Below are 19,103 nucleotides of genomic sequence, written 5' to 3'. Positions count from 1 at the left end.
CCCGGCTTTGCAGCAGCACCTTCAACTGACCTCCAGTAATGTTAGTTATTTGACTCCCACAGGGCTTCCACACACGCACAGAGGCCAAAGGTGGGGGGCATTGCGGGTCTTCATCTATATTTCTCTACCTTGTTTCATTAAGACAGGGTCTCTCCCTGAACCTGCAGCTCAGTGTTTCAGTTAGGTGGCCTGCTGGTGGGTTCCCAGGAGCCCCCTGTCTCTTGTCCTTCAAAGTCGGGGTAATAGCAATGGACAACCAAACCCGTTTTGTTTCCTTTTCCTTGTTTCTTTTGTTTGTTTTTTACACTGGTGGGGGGATTCAAACACAGGTCTTCATTCTTGCAGAGTAAATCCCCCCCCCCAATTGTCTTCTCAGCCCCCTACAGAGATTCCTTTTGTATTTCTCTCAGCTTCCCCCTGCTGCTGCTGGCAGATAGACCCTTTGGAAAGTCTTTGAACCCTGCTGTGACCTCTTTAACTTTTTTTGCAACCAACAGATATCATTCATATATAGATTTACAGTGTGATATATAATGCGGGGTCTAAGACTTGGTATTAGTGGCTAGTACTGGAATAAAAGGACCTGTATTTGTCTTGCCTGGCAATGAAGGAAAAGGAAAAGCAAATCACCCAGCAAGTCACTACTAAGGGAAGTGCTGCACCTAAGAATTTACGGTTATTCAATAAGTTATGATATCGAGAAAGACACAAATGTGTTCACTGTGTTTTTGAAGCGATGTATTCATGTTATGAGTTCAGGATTGTCCCCATGGTCTGGGACTGGATGCTCCTGTACCAAGTCTAGCAGGCAGTTCTTAGTATCTACCTCCACTGTACCTTTTGACACTTAGCTAACTGTGACATAAATGGAGTCATAAGTGACAGAATGATGTTTTGGTAAGTGATAGACCATTTTTGTACAATGGGGGTTCGATACGGTTGTGTAGCCATCTCAATTTGTGGGACTATACACAACGGTTCTTTCCCCAACACATCTCCATTGTTAAATGACACGTGACTGAACCAGAGTAGGTAAATACTTAAGCAAGTTAAGCTCCTTCAGAACTGGATATATATCTTACCATCCTTTGTGTGTTCTACGTAGCTTTTAGAGTTGAGTAATAGTTTCCTCTCTAGAAATAAAAAACAAATTAAGAATGTCAAAGGCCATTAGCTATCTGTTGCCTTTAGCCGTGTGCTGTATAATAGGTAAGCCGCTGCCGCAAGAGGCTGCTGAACACTTGCAGTGCAGGTTGGATGAATGAAGGTGTACTGTGAGTGTCGAATACTCTTGGGTGCAATTGCAAAACTCAGGCTTGGCTCTGAGGGCCTATGAAAAAGAATGTAAAATAGATCATTGCTTATTGATTGACTGATCATATGTGGAAAGAATTTTATTTTGGGATATAGTGGGTTAAAAAAGATACATTGCCGATCATTCATCTTACCTTCTTAAAAAAATTGCGGCTAGTAGACAATTTTAAATCGCATAAGTGGCTCTGGCTATGGAGACACGGCTGTGTTACTGCCAGCACCAGGAGTGCTGAGGTAGGAGCACAAAAAGTTTCAGGCCCGTGTGGCTCCATAGTCAGAAAGGCCTTGCTAGCAAGAGAGAACGTGGCCTATACTGTGTTTACATAGGTTAGCGTGGCCTATTTTTACCCTGAAACAGTCCAATGGATGGTGGTGTTGTTTATTTATGAAGATTCAGAGTTGGAGCTGAGTAACTGATGCTCATTTACACCGTGAGTCAGAATCCTTGTTGGATTTAGAAGAGCAGAAATGTTTTGAGTGTCTTATAGTGAAGGTAGAGGAGGGCCACATCTTCTCCCCAGCTGGGATAAGATAGAAAAGACTTCAAGCTTTGGGCAGTAAATGGTTTTTATCACAGCTAACACTATGATGTGAAGCCAAGAACCAAGGGTTTTGCTGTGATCCTGTAAAACTTGATTTACAATGTCTGACAGCCACGTAGCCAGCCTCTAAGTATTTCTTTTTAAAAATATTTTATTATTGGTGTGTGTATGTATGTGAGTGTGTGCACATGCATGTACCCGTGTGTGGAGGTCAGAGGACAACCTATGGAGTCTGTTCTCCTCTTCTACCTCCATGAGCGTCCTGGGGACCAAACTCAGGCCACCAGTCTTTGCGAGTTGCTTTATCCCCTGACCCATCCCATCAGCCCCTCCCACTAGGAATTTCTAAGTTCACAGTAATCCTCCATAAGGTAGAAAGCTACACAGACCATCAGCTCTTGTTCGGAAAGCTTGCTGAATTAGGAGCAATTCAGCAATTAGGAGACATGCCAAATAAGAAATCATGAAGACCATTAAAAATGCTAAGTTTTAATCAAAATAAGTCTTCAGCTTCATACTGTAGCCCCTGCAAAGCACCAATATGCAATAAAACGCCCCGTGTCTGAAGGTATTAAATATTCATATTGTGAGGGGGAAAAAGTCTCTGTTTATAGCAATCCATTTCAATCCGCCCCGTGTCTGAGAAGTCGATGCTCCAAAATCACGTGCTGTCGGCCAATGAGCGCACATGACAGAGTGTTGTTGCTTTCCTCTAATGAGCGTCACGGCACTAAAACACACACTCTCATCCAATCGATCAGCCCTCTGCTGTGTTAAGTGGCTTCTACAGTGTGTTGTTTATGGTGTCTGATGGCATCTCTCTTTTTTCTTTTCGATTCTACGTGTAGGGGTATAGTGTGTGTGTGTGTGTGTGTGTGTGTGTGTGTGTGTGTGTGTGTGTGTGAAGTGGGCATTCATGGGTTTGTGCAGACATGCTGGTGCCACGGCTCCTGTGTGGCGGTCAGAGGACAGCCTTGGGTGTCGGTACTCACTTTCTCCATTGTCCGCCATGGCTTCTACCAGGAGAGGTGGCCCCCAAGATTTTGAGGCTTCTTCAGTCTCTACCACCCATCTCACTAGAGGAATACTTTTCTTGCTGTTGTTGTTTTTCTGAGACAGGGTTTCTCTGTGTAGTTTTGGTTCCTGTCCTGGAACTTGCTCTGTAGACCATGCTGGCCTCAAATTCACAGAGATCCGTCTGCCTCTGCCTCTTGTGTGCTGGGATTAAAGGCACTTGCCACTATCTCGGCTGTAGACAGGTGCACGTTGCTGTGTTTAGCTTTGCCCGAGCTCAGGTCCCCATGCTTAGGGAGCCAGTGCTGTACCCACGAGCATCTCCTTGACCCCTAGCTTCTTTACTTGACACTTGTTTTGTGTCCTGGTCAATGATTTTGTCTTGTTGACTTGGAAGGATACCCGGGAGAAGACGGGACTGGATTTCAAGCAAAGAGTAACAAGAGGGCTCTTGACTATATGTTGACAATAGTTAGAGACACATCAGAGAAAACAAAACAAAACTAGAAATCAATGGGCAAGAGGGTGAAGCAGGACTCTTTGGGGGCTGTGGAGGCACTGTGCGTGTCTGTGCTCCAGGACAGGAAAATCCAACCTGTACAAGCCTGGCAACAGAGCCATGTGTGATCCTGAGTGAACAATGCCACAGGGATGGGACTTTCCTCAGCTCTCAGAGTACTCGATTGAATTGTGGTCCTGTAACTTAGTTTATGTGCAATACAATAATTCAGACTAGATATTTTCCAGTTTATTTTGACAAATAAGAACTCTTTGTGGCTTTGCTTTGCGGTTCTAAAGATTCGTTTTTATTATTGTTAATTATGTATATGTATGTGGGTCTCTCTGTGGTTATGTATGTATAATCAGAGCCTGTGGAGGTCAGAGGTGATGGATCCCCCACTCCTGAACTAGAGTTATAGGTGACTGTGAGCCACCCAACAAGGGTGCTGGGAAATGAACTTGGATCCTTTACAAAAGCAGTATATGATCTTAACTTCTGAGTCATCTTTCCAGCCCCTCTTTAGCTCGTTTGTTTTTACTAGGGTCTTGCTATGTAACTCAGGCTGACCTTGGACTCCACCCTCCTTCCTCAACCTCCCCAGCTCTCGGGTTACAGATGCAAACCACCACATCTGGTCCTTGGGCCCGCTTCAGCAAATCTATGTTTTAAATGTATTTATTTTATTGTGTGGGCATGAGTGTTTTGCTTGCATGTACGGATGTGTCAGATGCAAGGTCAGAAGAGGGCATCCAGTCTCATGAAATTAGACTTAAGGACAGTTGTAAGCTGCCATGTAGATACTGGGAACCGAACCCAGGTCCTCAGCAAGAGTAACAATTGCTCTTATCTGCTGAGCCAATTCTCCAGCCCCCAACATCTGTTCTTAGATGCAGTAGAACCTGACATGTTTCGTTCATTATATAGTCAGCTATCTAAATATCTTGAAAATAGTTTATTTTCTAAAGTGAGCTTAATCTTTTCCTGTGAATATTTTTCAAACCATTTATTTCCATGACAAACCTTGTCGTAACAAAGTAATCTCTGAGCTGATTTCTGGCCACATCATGACAAATTCTAAATCAGCACCATCTAAATGAATGCCCAGACAGCTACACTTCAGCACCTGTCATTAATCGCTTCATTAAATTATTATTATTATTATCATCATCATCATTATTTTGGTTAAGAGGTAGCAAAATTTTGTTCTCTTAAGTTAAGGTTTAAATTGCACAGGGAACGATGAACCCTTTAAGGAAGACAGTCGGCTTCAGACAGCAGTTTGTATTCTGCTCTGAGTTAGAGATGGTTACCAAGGAGACTGCTCAACTTCATCAATAGCCTTCTCGGGCTGGGAATCTACAGGGATCTCTGGAAATATGTGTAGAAAGAAGAGAGAAAGAAGGAAGGATAAACGGAAGGAGGGGTGGAGGGAAGGATAGATTTCTCCCTACTAGCCCAGAATGCTGTGATGGCTAATTTTATGGGTCAACATGGCTGCACCATAGTATCCAGATATTTATCCACACATTATTCTATATATTTCTGTGAAGGCTTTTTTGTTGTTGTTGTTTTATGTTAGATTAACACTTCAATTAGAAGTCAGTGAGTAAATGAGATCATAAGCCCAAAGCCTTAATAGAGGGACACTAAGCTCTGCTAGAGAACGATCCCTCTGACTGCCTGTGGGGTCCAGAGGCAGCCGCAGCTCTTCCCTGGTTTACTCTATTCCCCCACCACCTCTTTCTCCAGTAAATAAACACATATATAGACTCTCTGGTGAGAGGAGGAAGAGAAAACCTGGGCTCAGTTTTTTTTTTTGGAAAGGCCATTTTAATAAATTATCTTAATTGTACAGATTTTCTCAAAATTAAACATGCTAAACCATGCCCTGGATGAATCTCAAGACTGCACACCACTCTTTCTATCTGAAGACTTAATCCACTGGAGTGTCTAGTCTTTGTCCAGTAACTTGACAGCAAGATCATCCAGGTCGCCAACCTCACCAGAGTCTTCTACCGCCTCTCACTTGCCGATTCTTTGGACCACCCAGTCCTGCTGGCAGAGAGGGCAGCGATGGTTCTGCTTCACCCACAGGGACATGCAGCGGTTGTGAAAGGAATGATTACGTTCTCCCCAGACCACAACACAGTCCTCTTGTTTGTTTTCAGCTTGACATCTAAGGCAGGCATCCATCACCTGGACCCTGCAGATGGCGCAGGTGTCGCACTCAACGTCCCAGCTCCACATGGCTACCGCGGTCCACTTCTTGAGGGAGAACATCTTGTCGCCCCCGGCCTGGAGCCTGCAGTCCTGGAGTGCTGTGGGCCCGGTTTTTGACGGCACTGCACGATGCACGTTTAGAGGAAGACCAGCTAGAAGTGGGCGGCTACAGAGCTCCAGCCACTTCTGGAGCCTCCCGGAAGGGCAGTGCTGAAGAGAAATCTCTCAGCCATCTCCACGCTGAGCACTGCTGTGGAGGAAAACAGCTAGATAGGCAGTTATCTACTGGCTCACAGGCTGTAGCCAGCAGTTGGCTGGCAGGTCAGGGACTTGGGAAGAATATGACTGGAAAGTTGTTTGCAAAACAGTTGGGGAAGGGGTATGTGGATGAACTTCTCTGCATAGGGAGAAAATGAGAGGTAGGACTGAGGTGTAGCTCAGTTGGAAGGACACTTGCCTAGCATGCAAAAAAAAATCCTGGGTTTGATCCTCAGTATGGCATAAGGCAAGCATGGGGGTACATGCCTGTATGGAATTTCAGTTTCAAGACAGCATTTAAGAGCTAGAGGCAGGAGGATCCTGACTTCAAATTTATTCTTGGGTATGTAACAATTTTGAGGCCAGCCTGAGTTAGAGGAGGAAGGGAGGGAGAAATAGAGAGAGAAAGAGATGGGAGCTGGGGAGTGTGAGTTCTCATTAAAGAATGAGTTTGGTAGAAGAGTTTAAAAATCAAAAGGAAAAGGGTGGCCACTGTGTGGGTATCACTCAGTTTCCATAGCTACTGATGTCGTCGGCAATGGGACCATAAACTAAGTGATTGCAGTGGCAGGCGTGGAAGTCATACACAGGCTCATTGACAAGGACTTGCATCCTCAGAGTTGGTCTGGCCACAGGTTCTACCAAGTGCCCAATCTTCCAACAGTAGAGATCTATGCTGAATTCTCTATGTGGTACCATCCCCAGGGGGATCAGACAGACATCCGCTGCCAAGTTGGGTACATTTGGCAACTACCATAGAAGTGGCAGAGGACTGCCACTTTATCAGAACAGGAAGTTAGTCTGGATACAGGTGTGACTTCCCTGCACGCAATGCCTTTGCCCAAACTGCAGAATCATCACTTACCACGTTAGTCTTTCATACAGCACTGTTTCTGATGGAGGAACTCACACTACAGCGGACGAAATGTTTTAGAATTCGCTGGTCTCATCCCGTTTTCCACCATCCTGCACTAGCTGGCTTTATAGAACAGGGGATTGGCTTTTGTTCTTAGTCTTTTCAGACCAGATCTCAGATAGCCCAGTGTGGCCTCAACTTCACTGTGTAGAGAAGGCTTGTCCTAAATTCCCTATCCTCCTTCTTTCACCTCTCCAATGCTGGGATTATAGGCATTGACCAACCATCCTGGATCTGGAATGGCCTTTTGAACACTCACTTTCCACATCAGGTAGATGCCTGGCAGGACTGGGTAAGGTTTCCCAGGACGCAGTATGCTCTTTGAAGCGTGGAAATGGCGAGTGATACCAATCCCTGGTGTCCCTAGAGAAGCCCACTAAAAACCTGCTTTCCTTTTTTGCTCTGCCATGACCTGCTGGTTTCTAGTCTTAGTGCCAAAGGGAGGAGTGCCTCCTTCCTGACTGCTTTGGATTCCTCTGCTCCTGAATCAACCAAACCAAAGGGAGGCCCTACGCTGGCTGGGATGCCGGCCACTAAGAGGACAATGGCGGCTTCTCAACCACAGAGGCGTGGAAGAGCTTTGTCAGAGTATGGGAGATCCATTGGGTATCTTCACGTCAAACCTGTGATTAAAGTCAGTAGAAAACTATAGTGACCCCATTCAGGCCGTACTAGTAATAGCCTGGATCGTTCATGGACAGAAGTTGGGTCAGCCTACCAGGAAAGCAGGTATGAACAGCCAAGGTCCTTTACTTCAAAGCAAAGCAAGAAGAAAGGTAGACCGTACCCAGGGACTCTGTATTGTCTTTGGTTGAAAAGGTCATCTTGTTTCTTTTATACACAATGGAAGTGTGTGTGTATGTGTATATGTGTGTGCACATGCGTGCACACATGTGTGTGTGTGCAATATGCTGTTGGTTCTGTCTTCCTAGAACAGCCTAACATCAACATAATACAATATAGTACCATGTCACACTTCTACTGATAGAAACCCGTTTTATATATTTATAACTTTTTCCCCCAGTCACTGTTACCTTGAAGAAAAAAAATGCTGCACTCAAAACTTGAGGACAAGGAAGGCTTCTGGTAGATGAAGCAGATCAGCCAGGGGTGGGCTCCCTTTGTAAGAGGCCTCCCATCGCCGGGTGGCGGTGGCACATGGCTTTAATCCCAGCACTCGGGAGGCAGAGGCAGGGGGATCTCTGTGAGTTTGAGGCCAGCCTGGTCTACAAGAGCTAGTTCCAGGACAGGCTCCAAGGCTACAGAGAAACCCTGTCTCGAAGAACAAAAAACCAAAAGAAACACACACACACACACACACACACACACACACACACACACACAAAGAGACCTCCCATCGAAGGAGGATCAAGATGGGTTTTTGATTTTAAGCAAAACAAGGGAAGGACCGGATGAGCCATGCCTTAGGAGAACAGAGGTGCCACCTGCACCGGAGACCCCTCTCCCACAGATCCTGCCAGGCAGGCGAGCGCAATTGATCCTAGGATCTGAAAACCAGACATGAAGAAAATACAGCACTTGCCAAAAGGCAGCCAGAGGCCTGGGCTGGAAGAAGAAAGATTCCAAATGGAAACTACCTAGCGAGCTTCAAGAATAGAAGAAAGACCGAACAATGATCGCTGAGCCCTAGGGTGGGGAAGAAATGTAGCTAAGAGAGCTAGGTATATGTTTTCTTTAGTAATTTGCTCTGTGGGGCCATCTTCTTTGCTCTTAATGTTTGTTATCTGTTTTAATAAAGAGATCTCTCCTTTGTAAAAGAAATTATAATTAGGTGGTAAAATAAATTAATCTTTCTGCTAATCATTCCTTTGGGAGACCTGGGTTTTTTAAGGAAGACTCTAAAACCCTGATGGGAGCATTGACACTGTTCACAGCTGTACCCTGGTCTTATGTACGGCACTAACAGGAACTGAACAAACACAGCCTCGACCCCTCCAAGAGAGGAAAGGGTCAGGGGGTCAGAACAATGTTAACACAGCCACATCTGGATGAGGGTCAGCGACAACCCTGAGCCCCCTGCACCACCAGCAGTAACGGTCAGGATAACCAAGCAGCAGGAGTTCCAAGCTCAACGGTCTTGAACGTTTTCAAGGATGAGAACCTCCTCGTAATATATCCAAGCCTAATGGAACCCTTTATAGAATGGAGGACAAATCTTTTGAGAAAAAGTGGCTGAGAAGCTAGAAGTTAGGGCTGGAGAAATGGCTCAGTGCTTGCTGCTCTTCCAGAGGACCTGCGTTCAGTTCCCTGCACCCACGTGATTCATGGTGTGATGGTCTTGTCAGGGGGTGGCAGAAAACTCAGAGATGGGGTCTCATTGGAGGAAGCAGGTCACTGGGATGTGCTCTGCAAAGACAGATCTGGTTTCTGGCCACTTCTGTGACATGAGCAATTCTATCTTCCCCATCTTTCTTATGACAAGCCTAGAAAACAATGGAATCCCTGAAACTGTGTGTATTTCCTCTTAGAAATAGTTTCTGTTATTGTCACAGCAGTGGAAAATTCTGACGCCCACAGGTTCTGAGGCCCAGGATGCTCCCTCACTGAACCCAGGGGTGAGGACCCACAATTTACATTTCTAACAATGTTGCATGGGGTTGTGATAATCCAGGGGCCCAACTTTGAAAACCACTGCCTTCAAACAAAAAGCTTAGGGTTTTTTTTAAGATTTTATTTTTATTATGTGTTTGTGTGTGCATGTGTAGGTACACATGAGTGCAGTGCCTTCTGAGGCCAGAAGAGGGCAACAGAACTTCTAGAGTTGGAGTTACAAGCAGTTGTGAGCTGCTTGACCTGGGTGCTGGGAACCAAATTCCAATCTTCTGAAAGAAAAACTATTATTTGTAATTGCTAAACCACCTCTCCCAATCCCCAGATTTCTCAATATAACAATGCAGGTCCTTCAGGGTCTGGATCCTGATGATTTTTTTAAGTTTTGTTGCCTTCCTGGTTTGCCCACCATCTACCACTTATCTATTGTCTTAAGTTGAAGCATCACCTCCATTTCCCAGAGTGCCCTCCAGACAAAATCCAGCCATCTGTCTTTCACATTCCCACTGACTTCGTGTGTATCCCAGAGTGTGTATCTGAGTTTATGCAAGCCATTTGTGTGCCCCGGGCTGCCTCACCCACTGCCTGTGTGCCCTGTGAAGACACCCATATAGTCATCCATGTTAGTGTCCCCTGCTCTAGACCATTGTCGATGCTGAATCTGCATTTCTGCATGCCTTAGGCTCAGTATAAATAGCAATGAATGACTTTTTATTGACACTGTCTCTAAGACAGAAACCCTGCATGCATCTGCTGGCTCACACCCCTAGGATTAGGTTGTTGCCAGTGACTCAGAGTTCAAGATGGTGCTCGTAGCAAAAAAAAGCAATCTGTTAACTGCCAGCAGCTATTCATGATCTTGATTAAAAGTCACACACCACACCACACCACACACATACACTTAGTAGGAAGGTAAAGACACATGCAAAGTCATCTTTGGAAACTAGGACTAATAAGAGAGACAATAAACCAAAATCTTGTGTTTGTCTCAGAAACTGTGTATGGTTCAGTGGAGACTGAAGATGGTTCCACATCCACCCCGGAGGCTCAGCATCGAAACAAGGACATCAGCATGTTAGAAAGCTTTTCTAAACACTTTCCACAAACATCACTCAGAAACCCCATAGAGAACAATCTACCGGGTTATGGTAACAAAATATAGAAGGGCTTTAAATTATTTTTAGATTCTGCACAGAATCCAAGAGGTAAGGAGAAGAAAGACTGTGCATAAAATCATCAGATGTGACCGCAGGTGAAAAGTGAGTTTTTGGACTGTGAGATGACTCGGCGAGTGAAGACGCCTGTCACCAAACCTGATGACCTGAATTCAGTCTCCATGACCCGTGTGGTAGAATGTGAGTACCAGTTCCCGCAAGGTGTCCTCTGGCCTCCACACATGTACCATGTCAAATATGTGAGTTTCATGTGTGCATGCTCTTATGAATACATACATACATAATACATACATACATACACTTGCAAGATAGTAGATAGATAGATAGATAGATAGATAGATAGATAGATAGATAGATAGATGTAGTACAAAATTGTAAGTGGACTTTCTGCCCTGAGCTTGGCATTGTTTGTTTATCCTCATCTCCTAGATAGGTACAACTGAAAAGAGGTATTTGTTTACATAAGCACATTACATATAGTCTGCCATTTTATTTGGGATCCTACATGAGCCATATTTGGTTTGATTACTCATTAACTATTACCCAGGATAACTCCTTTCAAAGCTGACTCATGGGTGAGCCAAATCCAAGTTCATTGACCGACTCTACTCATACTCAAGGGGGATATGGGGCAAGCATGCACAGGAATGGGGATCTTGGGGATTACCTTAGCATTTTGTCTACTATAGACAACACTGGTAAGAAAGAAAGAAAAGAAGAAAGAAAGAAAGAAAGAAAGAAAGAAAGAAAGAAAGAAAGAAAGAAAGAAAGAAAGAAAGAGAGGGAGGAAAAATGGAAGGAATAAAGAAAGGAAAGAAAGAAGGAAAAAAAGAAAGAAAAAAGATAATGCAAGTGGAGGGAGTCTTTGAAATAAATACAAGCTCCAGATCGTAGGAGCTGTTGCTATTTAAATAATTGATTTACCTTAAGGTCTGTGAGATTTTTCTTGTAATTGAAGGCAGGCTTCAATGTGGATCATGGCTTACGTACAATAGCTTCCCTCCCAAGGAAATTGTGAGTACCGTTTTGTCCATGGCCATGGTGGAATATGAACAAGACCCTTAGAAGGGAGCACAAAGCAGTGGTGGGAATCATGGCCTTACAAGCACAAGGACTTGAATTCAATTCCCAGAGCTTGTGTTAAAAAAAAAAAAAGGCCAGACATGGAGGTGCACTGGGGAGGTGGAAGATGGAAACCCGTGGATCCCCGGGACTCCCTGGCCAGCCAACCTAGACACCTTAGCCAATTCCAGGCCAGTGAGGGATCCTGTCCCCAAAAGGAGGAATCTGTTTTCCACATGCTTGTGCATATGTGCATTCAAACCTACGTGCACATACGCATGCACACAGAACAAACAGAAGAAGATATTAGCCCATAAAGACGATAGTCCTGTTTTGTAGTTCCTGTTGTTACTGGCTGGCTGGAGTTTCTAGCCTTATGCTAGCCTCTTGCAAAACCCAATTGCTGCCTAGAGGAACCAACTGACTTGCTGACTTGAACTCCTGACTCCAGACTTGGCCCCTGGGATGGCAAACAATTACAGGGCTTCCATCCTCAGCTTTGGAAATGGGGATGGTCAGATACTCTGGGACACTATCTATAACTCATCTTCCTTTTTGACTGTGTCTCTCTCCCACTGTGACTTGGGCTCTGGGAAGGAGATTTTAAGGACTGATTTTAGGGTAGTGCGAGCAGACAGAAAAACAAACAACAAAAAAAAAACCCCACCTTATTCAGGATGTGGTTGCCCTGAATATAAACTTCATCCACTGATTATAAAGGAAGCAGAGAGGTAATTGTTCATTTTAAAGAAGTACCACTTAAAAATCATGTAGGGAAAACACTTATCAGCTTGAAAAATTACATCCTTAGAATTTTAAATTTCACAAAGGAACTGTGGTTTTGGTTTCGTTTTGTGTTGTGTTTTTATGTTCCACGCAGTGGTTTTAAGAAATTCAATTTCAAAGCTATACCTGGATCTGAAATGGCCTCTCGCTGTAGATTGTCCTTCCATGTAAACACTGCGTGTTTGCATACTAACCACCATCAGGACTTCCACTGGGTGGAGGTATTTTATGGGCATTTATCCTTTTGCCATCAGAACAACAGAACAAAAATAAAGGCATATTAGCACTAATAACAAAACCGAGCCCCGAATTCCTAGTCAGTTACATCTGTGGCAGGCTCAGTTTTTAGTCCAATTCCATCCGTTCGGAAGCGCTTCTGCTGTCAAGCAGATTTTTGTTTTATCATTTTAATTTTGATGTGTTTTTTCCCCCTTCTCCATGATCTTTTTTTCCCTCCTGTGTCTGAATCACCTTTTTGTCGAGGGTGGGAAACGTTTTTTTTTTTTCTCCCCCGCTGCTATAGGGAGGAATTGATTTGGCGCACAGAGATATTTTCCCTGTGATGTGAATAGAGTTAATTTGAACAGAGCTGTTTCATTTTAACAGCCTCGACTTGCACAGTGTGTATCATGCCAAACAGCTTTGTGTATGATCATCGACTGATGTCAGCATGGTTCTAGAAATAGTATTTGATAGTTAACAGCTGCCGCAGAGGCAGAAGGGGAACAGGAGACATTGTGTTTCAGGAGGGCTTATAGAACTTGTGGCTATTGGATTTATTTATTTATTTTACTTCTTGAAGAAATTAAATAATAGTAAGAGCTTAAGATACCAGGTGTAGGGTATAAAAGGGAAAGAATTACATTCCTAAGTAGGTCAAGTGACTCCAAGAGCCCCGGCATTCTGTGTAATGTGGTTATTGTGCCTTGAAACAATCTTTGATGAATTTAATGTCATTTTTATTCACTGTATAATCATGTACATGGTCTACATCATGGAACAAATATATCAAGAGGTAGCGGAGTACTTTCTACAAAGAGCAAGACAATGAATATGTCAGACACTGTGGCCTGTCTACAATCTCTGCTGCCACTACTCAGCTCTTGTTCCAGGGCTAACACAGCCATAGACACTCTGCGAATAAATGGCCGTGGCTGTGTGCCAATAAAACTTTATTTACAAAACAGGTAGTGGGCTGCTTTTGGCCAGAGTCCATATCTGCTCCACCTTTGCTTTGAATGGTCCATGAGCAGATGCCACACACTTACATCCGGCACACCACAGAGGTTAAACATACTGGGATTCTTTCATGGTCTCATGACTCAAGATCCAAACACACACCCTGTGGAAACTTGGAGTCCTTTAATAGCCACAGGGGGGTACTTAATTATATACACACACATCCTCAACAGCCATACTAATGACGGAATGAGAGTAACTGAGCAATGCATTGCTTTTATGCACTGAGAGGGGAAAGACTGTGATCTCTGGGGTGCAATGAAACTGATTTTTCCCCTTTTTCTAACTTAAGTTAATATCACCTGTAAGGTTTGAGTTATCCTGCAAAACTCCAGGTTCATTGGCTCCTGTTTAGAGTGTACATCATCTTAATGGGACATATTTTATGGTGATGGGAATCACAAAACAATACTGTATCTCAAAAAACCTAGAGGCTTCATTGAGAGCATTGCATTGTGAACTAGGAAGAAAGGGGATGTGATTATCTAAAGAGAACTCTTACAAGGAGGGGAAACAGTCCTAGGAAGAAATGGTGAAGCAGGGTCTTACATTTTTTTGAAGTCCAAGAACATGCTGGTGGTAAGGTATTCTTGAGAAAACCTTCCCACGTCTACTCCATGACAACAACTAATCCAACGGTCTACAAAGGTGGACTTTGCAGTGACTTGCTATCTTCACATTTATTCTAGAAATGACATTTTAGCCCTTGGCATTTCAACAGCAAAGCAATGCTGTCCAGCCTGGGGGTTTCTTCCACCGGGGAGCATCATTCCCACCGGTAATGTCCCCACAAAGAGACCACTTCCCCACACAGCTCTCACTCTTTGCTACATCTGAAGATCTCTTCATTGCCACATCAGCATCTCCTCAGGGTTAATCTCGTCACCGTCTTTCAGATCCAGTGTCGGTCACCCCCGAACCCTTTTCTTGCTCTTTCCTCCCTCTAGGAACCTTCCAGTCTCACGTCAAAGCTAAGACACGGTGCTTACCCTTGTTTCTCACAGTCTCTCCTCCACCCAGCCAGAGTGATCCTTGAAAAGCCTAAATCAGATCTTGTCACTTTCCTCCTGACATGCCCCTCTAGTCCATGAAGAATAAGACCCAAATCTGATTCTTGTAGTCTAGATTTTTCAACCCCTTCCCGCGTCTCTCTCCACCCACCTCTCCATTCTCATCAACCCCACTCATTATAGTGTCTTTCTCTTTGGGGACCCTTGCACAAGAAATTGGGATAATTCGAAGAAGGCCTAATTTAAAGCATCTGGGCACAAAAAGTGGCGAGAGAACAGGGAACAGCAAGGACAGTGAGCTGCGATCACCCAAGGGAGGAAGCCATTGTAAGGATGTAGATGAGAGATCTGGGTAGAGAGCGGACCTAGACCACAACCAGCTAACTGAAATCAGTTTACAAGGATGTGGACCCACCATGTCTTCCCCTCCATCTCTCTTCCTGGGTTCTCATTGGCTGAAGCCAAATGGAAGCCATGAGGAGGCTGCCCATCAATGCATCCCTCTGCCAGGAAGCCTTCCATGGATGGGAAAGAGCAGGGAAGAAGGTAGAGAGAGTTGAAGGACTCTGTTACAACCATGTACGTAGTTCCAGATGCTAGCAGAGGGTGGGGCTTGGCTCAGGAACTTCCTTTTATAGTGATCCTTTTCCTCCTTCTGGCATTTCCCCAATGTCCAACTCGGATGGCCCTCCCAACGGGTGCCCTCTTATGTGACAAGTACCTGACAGTCCTCTCATTGTGGTGATCATGCATTTATGTTCTCTTCCACAACCTGATAATGGCCCTGAGGTCAAGGACTCCATCTTTTCCAGGTGTCACCGTTCCCCCAGCACTTATCTCTATAGCTAGCTCACAGACCCTAGATTAGTATGTGTTGAATGAAATTAACGAGAATTACATTCCTAATCCCCATTGTAGCCATGGCTACGATGCTCACTGACTCCTATGCATTTTCTTACCCCATTTGAGAAAAGAACCAGACCTAAGTACTGGTTTGTTTATACCCAGCTAGAAAACACTATCATAATTAAATAACACTATCAGCACTTTAAACGGCCAATTCATCATTTTTATCTAGATTCTTATCTTCCCTACACACAGAAGATAAGGCACTTAGTTCTTTGGGTCACTGTTTCCTTATCTGTAATGAAAGAGTTTGGCCAGTGTCCACGATGTCTCCCAATTCTTTATTCTTAAGGTCCTAAGTCCTTGGCTCCATAACCTTCATAAACTCGACATCATGCTCGGGTCCCCGGCAACTCGCCCAGGCACTCCAGGGAACGCTGTGTCAGGGTCTATATCCAAACCTCACTCTGAACCACTTTGGCCCCTGCAAACCTGGTTTGTCCCTGCCTCTGCCTCTGGAGAGGGGGACAAAACACTTGCAGAGAGCTGAGCGCGAAGCCTACCTCAGCCCCCAGGAATGCCCTCAGACAGTGAATCTCAGACTCCAGGAGAATGGCCTCCATGGAGTTCTTTTATATCGTGTTCCTAAAACACTGCGTGATTAACATAACTGTATCTAGTCTCTAGATCGGAAGATGTAAATTAATTCCTTGTGTTTGTGCTAAAATACCAAATATGACTAAGATGTATAATCAGTGATTGCGCAGAGATTGCTAATATGCTTATGGGAAAGGGCAGACGCGAACTTTGTTTCTGCTTAAGTGTATATACATAAAGTCAGTATGGCGACACTGAAATGAGCAAGAGTCTGAACGGTTCAGGGAAGTTTTTTCTGGGGGGGGGGGGAGGAGGAGGGGCAAGACTTTTCTGTTTCTAATAAAAGACCTACCTGATTATCATATTGTTACCTAATTATTCCAGAACAAAATAGAGTGAGAACTTTTATTGGGTTAGATCCGGGCCAGGGAGTTACATTATCTTGCAAATCAAGTTTCTGACTATCTCGCCTATCTCATTAAATAAGAGAAGGTGTAACAGCAAATTTAATTACTGAGTGTGGCTTTTCTTACCGTCCCCCCCACTGTTGTTGTTGTTGGTTTAGCCCATCTGGTTTTCATTTGAGAAGAGAAATCATAAATCCCACAAACCATCCACAGACTCTAATCCTAGCAAAGACTGGCATTACTTTAGCGCAGCACAATGTTTTTCTTTCCTCGGGTGGAAATAGATGTGCAGGCTTTCGAGTGGATTAAAAAAGACAATTGAGGAATTCCCTCTTATCCATACGTATGGTATCTTAATTTCCTGGTATAATAGCAAGCCTCCGAACATAATTAATTATGTTTTAAATGCAAATTATTGACAACGCTTCATCTGGTTGAAATTATTTAAACCACATTAAGAAAGACCTACTCTGTAATGCTTGAACTTGTTTCTGTAAAAAAATAATAATAATAAAATAATTCCATATCCTCTTTTAGGCTCAGCAATCTCTTCAAAATTTCACATAGAACCCAAAGCACCTTCCCAGCAACCCCGGAGAGACAACTAGACAAATACAACTGATTTATATGCAGATTTCAACCTATTTACCACACTTAGTCGTAAGAGACAAAATATTATATGCAGAATGTGTTCATTTAAATTTTTGATCAGATCTTCCCCCGCCGCCTGACGAAGAAGCACGTTCCGGGAACGAGTACAATTTCAGAATAGAAGTCTCGAGCCAAGTTGGTCTGTCATGAGAGACCCACGAATCAGTCTGGCTAGATGATCCATTAGTTTCACTCATCTTGATTGACAAGTATCACGGCAAGGTGTATCAGTCCTGAAATTTCCACAGGGAGCACTAACCTGGCTGAGATAATGACAGCACCGTGGCACCCACGGAGGTCACCTTGCCCTACACTTCTAAGACATCTGTTATATACGATGTATGAGATGCAGGAAGAGCACGTGCGCCAGGTAACGCCACAGTGTGCTTGTACAGCGCTATGCCTTAAAACAAACACTAGTAGCTGGGCAGTGGTGGCGCACGCTTTTAATGGCAGTACTAGGGAGGCAGAGGCAGGTGGATCTCTGTGAGTTCGAGGCCAGCTTGGTCTACAGCCAGGACTACACAGTGGAACCCTGTCTTGAAAAACTAAAGAAAGAAAAAGGAAAAGAACACTAATCTATGTGTACAAACACAGCAGTTTGTGGAATATATCAGCCCCATTTAGCAAATTAAGAGTAGCAACTTCCCCGCTAGGGCCCCCAACCTCCCTTTTGACCACGATTATGGTGCCAGACGTGAATTCTTTCCTGTCTGGTACCAGATCCAATCAGAAGCAGTTGGTTGTTCCTATAACACACTTTCCACTATTGAATTATTGAACCCATCTTGTCTGGCCTGTCAGTGGCCAGTATGTAGTATAAGATTGGTATGGCGCCCTTTCTGAATGTAGTTATAGAAGTTTACCCAAGATCTCGTGGTAGGGTAAACCTCATAACTTACAATCTACACTCTGTTTCACATTCGCGATGACCTACACTACACATGGGCCAATGAGAAATTCAGATGTATTTCAAGCCATTTGTATAGTAGATATTCCTCCCTCCCTCCTCCTTCCTTTCCCCCTCCCTCCTTCTCTCTCTCTCCCTTCTCTCTCTCTCTCTCTCTCTCTCTCTCTCTCTCTCTCTCTCTCTCTCTCTCTAGCAGTGGTGCACTTGTCAACTGACCAGAAGAAGAGGTGGTAATAAAAGCTGATCTCATTTTCAGTTATATTTAAACAGGATAATATTGATTAGCTTTGTCTTTTTAATTATTGATGTAGAATGCAAGAATAATATGTTTATTATCATTTATATTGCCTTTAAGCATAACTGTGAGCTTTTTTACTAAATTTGTCTATGTCTATCATGACGTTGTTACAGAATACACCTAAACCTCCAGATTTTTCTCCTGTGCATTTGAAGGATATTGGACAACATAGTCCATCCGTTCCTGGAAATGGAAAAGTGAAGTTCACCTGTACTTCCTCGTTTTGCTCTAGCAATAAGTTGGCACCATCTCCTAAGAGACTGTGGACTCTCTTCCCACCTGTGTTAGGAGACTTCACACTGGCCAAGGTGCGAGTGTTCTCACCCCAGACTTGAGCAAATGTTGCCATGAGAGCTTCATTCTGGATTGCTGCCTGTCTCTCAGCCCGCCATACCTTTGCATACCTGTGAGGACTGATGCCAAGCCAATCCCGTTTAGAAGAGGTTCAGGGACATAAAGAATTGATCCCTTTAATGGCATCGCAAGGGAGCAATGGGGGCAATCAATGTGCTCTAGGGGCAGCTGGGCCCTGGCATGGTAGGGGCAGTGGCTGCGAGCCCACTTTCCTGGGCTTCAGTGCAGTTTGAGCCCTGGGGAGAAGCAGGTCCAAACAGTGAGAAATGAGATTTTATGTTATTCTACCACCTGGAAAGACACTGTCCTGAGACTCTCTGGAAAGTGAGGATGACAGGCGATGCCTTCCTCACAAGGTCACAGTTCTAGATAACAGTCCTCAGGACAGGGCTACATGTGTGCTGTCCAACAGAAGTTTCCCACAGTGACCG

This window comes from Microtus pennsylvanicus, chromosome 14, assembly GCF_037038515.1.
Source record: "Microtus pennsylvanicus isolate mMicPen1 chromosome 14, mMicPen1.hap1, whole genome shotgun sequence".
Classification (NCBI taxonomy): domain Eukaryota; kingdom Metazoa; phylum Chordata; class Mammalia; order Rodentia; family Cricetidae; genus Microtus; species Microtus pennsylvanicus.
This window is presented reverse-complemented; position numbering follows the sequence as displayed.